Consider the following 3,774-nt stretch of genomic DNA (forward strand, 5'->3'; position numbering starts at 1 on the left):
TCATGGTAATTTCTTGGTGCCAAGTTTGGACTATATGGTGGATACATCATAAATTCCCAACAAAGCTCTCAAAGTTTCTGACGAGTCACTATAGACGTGTGTGGCCTGACGTTGTCCTAATGGAGCACAGCACCTCTCCTGTTGGCTTATTTTGAACGTTTCTGATCAATCGCTAGCATCAAACGGTCCAGCTGTTGATAGTAGAGATCCGAATTTTTATGAATCCTATTTATTTTCTTTTTTCTAACTTTTTTTTTTTTAATTATACTTTTTTTCATGTTATTTGCTGTCACACTATCAAGATTATAAACACCATTTACAATTTCAGTCGCCTGGCATGCATTTTCGCCTTTATCAAAGAAAATCTAAAATGTACCAAATTTTCTCTTCGTTGACTTCCATTTTTACACCCTATAATTTAAAACTGAATGGATAAAACAATAATCAGCAAGAGAATTTTCTTAGTGTAAAATGTAAGCTTTCCAACGAACATAAATCTGAAATTGCTTGATCTATATTTTACAAGATATCGATCACTTAACCCATCCATCGAAAAAATAATGGATTTTTTTTTCCTTAACCTAATATTTTTAGAATACTATTTGTATTTTGGAGAAGTAAACGTTATTTATGTAATAGCCTTTTAAGGACCATTTTTTAAACTTTGCATTTTGGAGACAGCAGTTCGAAGTCGCAATAGTTTTATTCAAGATGCTTTCTTAAAATAAAAACTAGTCCGTGTACTTATATAAGTACGTAACAATATATACTTATTTATCGTACAAAAAAAATTGTAACTTTATTATTCTCAAAAAAACTTCTAAAAAACATCAAAAAAATATATAAAAAAAATTCTAACTATCCTGCATTCCAATATAATACTATTTGTCAATAGGACAATAAAATGATAAAATGAAATTAAGATATTAAATACAATTCATAAGGGTTTATATAATAAAAGTATAATCTAATTTATTTTTTTATATATGAGAAAGAAAAAGGGTTTAAATAAAATAAAAAATAAGAAAAAAGAAATAAGAAATAAAACTTTTAGCTGAGGCAATACTACAAGGTAAAATACTTTATTGGCTCGTCAGGAAATACTTTAAAGAAAATATAACCCTGGTTTATAATTTAATGATTTAAATAACTTCAATATTATATTACTATATACATATACAATTTATACAGATTAAAATGTAGTTAATTAACGTTCATTACTTGATCTATTTGTAATTTAAATGTTATGTGAGTTACAAGAGGGCTATAGTAACAAAAATATGATAGCAATAGTCCAGTAAGACCGTTATCTAAATATCGTGTAAATACAGAATCAATTGTAGTACAATGTCAGAATGTAGAAACTGTTCTGTCCTTATTTATTAAAAGTATTAAATCTTCACATAAAAAGTTGATGAGTACATAAGAGTATTCAGTGAAAAAATTAAAACTACAATCTCTACTTAAAATCATTGGTTGATTTTCCTCGCCTTAACCCATATATGGTTTTCTATATGCTGTGTATGGAAATAGCACCCGTTCGAAGAAATGAATAACATATTCAATTCTTTGATTTTTAGAAATATAAACTGCTATTAACACAATTATTTTACCTTCTTCCGTTGTACACATTAATTACTGCAGTTGATGGTCTTCAGCCGTGATAAAAAGTACTATCATTGTCGTTTGTTGTAATATATAAGTCATCAATACTTGTTACGCGTGACAAAGCGACATAAACTAAAGTCAATTGATTTCTTCAATCGTATTTATGAACAATTTCAGGATATGTCCTTCCATATGATTTGTAAATTGTCGTTAAAGAAGCACAAATTACAGGTAAATGTGAACGCCTAACGTTAATTGTTTTATTGTTGTTAAAAGAAATTGCTGAAAGAAGTAAAGAAAATAGAATTATCCAATAGTCGAATAATCGTTAGAGAAGTGGCGTAGAACCCAAACTTATCGATTGCCTAGTGCTATTCGATTTTTATAAATAATTTGGGCATGAGACTGGTCACCATGAAATTCGTACCAAACTTGCTCAGTTCCGACCAAAAACAGCATCGCATTACAATTGCTAAAGAAATGTAGAATTCTGCTCGCGACGACCCAAATTTTATTCAGATTGTCAAAGCTGGTGACAAATCATTGTTTTATTGTCATTACGTAGAAATCAAAGCTCAATCATCCTAATAGAAGCTTTTGCATAATGATAACGCTCCTGCTCACACATCGTAGCTTGTGCGAGAATTTTTTGCCAAAAACAATACAATAATGATGCTGCAGCTACCGTATTCCCCAGATCTTGTCTCCTGTGACTTTTTCTTCTTTCCAAAAGTGAAAAGGCCCATGAAACGACGCCAAGGATCAATAAAACTGATTTTTTGAAGTACTTCGAGGATTAGAAAAAACGTTAGCACAAGTGTATAAAGTTTAATACTGATAACTTTGAAAAGGAGACATCAGATATTCATGAATAAATAAATAATTTTTGAAAAAACAAATTTCGCGATATTTTCTGAACAGACCTTTTTTTATTTTTACCTTTTAACAGATTCATATCTTGCCTATTCCTAGTAACTGTGGTAAAATTCTATTCGCATAATAATTCACATAAGATCAATACGAAGGAGACATTAGTTAAAAGAAATTTTTATATCGTTAATAATTGAAAAATAAAATTTATATGCATAGACTTGATGCTGGAAAGGATTTTTTTTCTTAGATGTGTTACGGTCGTTGATTGAATAAGAAATGTAGAGCTGCATATTTAGCTAAAACTATTGAAGAAAGTAGTTTATGTATGAAATATAAGAAAATATAAAAAGAGAAGCAAAAAGCCATAAATTAAAATAAACAATTATATAAACATTCTTTTTACACAGTAAAGTATTTTAACTAAACTTTAAGCTATTCTACTTATTGTTGTCTGTTACAAAATCAGGATAAAGATAATGATTTGTAATTCATCGGTATACTTTGATTAAAATCAGCAAATTGTAATCCTATGGTTTAGTAATAAGAGAAATCGTACAACATGTAATCCAGTTTTTCATTTTAAACCTTAATTGATGATCACTAGAGAAAAGAAATAAAACGAATTAAAACTAATAAATAATAATATATACCTCGATAACCCATACAAAACTAATAAATAAAAATACATACTTCAGTTAACCTTAGAAAAGAGTTTTTTACTTATATTCTCAGAGTATTCTAGAATAACTTCCTAGTTCTCCACCTGTAAGAGTTTTACGAAAGATTCTTTCTGGCTGGAAGTAGAGGAAGGGAAATCTCACTCTACCATTTCTAACAGTGATCACGTGTTAACGTTAAATGCTAATTCGCTGCCGTCGTAACCTACCAAAGTCCAAGAAGCATTAACGTATACATTAGATAGGCGAAAGTAGTCAACATTCTTAAAGTCACTTAATCTTCTTCAAAAAACTTGCTATTTTGAAAATGATTTTAAAACTATAAGTCGTTACAAATTTTGGTATTCAAAAAATTTTATGCATATGCAGAGAGTAATAGATACGTTATTCTTATCATTATTTATACAACTTTTTTGTGAAACAGATAACAAAGATTTAATGTTGTCACAGCATGTCTTACGAATATATATAATACATTTGTTGGTATAAAATGAATTTATATATTTTTTCGTTTTTTAATATTATTCTCTCTCTCTCTCTAATGTATTAATTATATGTATGTAAAGAAAATATAATTTCTTTCGTTCCAATTTGCCATGCCCTGCATGCGCCAACG

Source organism: Polistes fuscatus, unplaced genomic scaffold (genome assembly GCF_010416935.1).
Source record: "Polistes fuscatus isolate 324 unplaced genomic scaffold, CU_Pfus_HIC Scaffold29, whole genome shotgun sequence".
Taxonomy (NCBI): domain Eukaryota; kingdom Metazoa; phylum Arthropoda; class Insecta; order Hymenoptera; family Vespidae; genus Polistes; species Polistes fuscatus.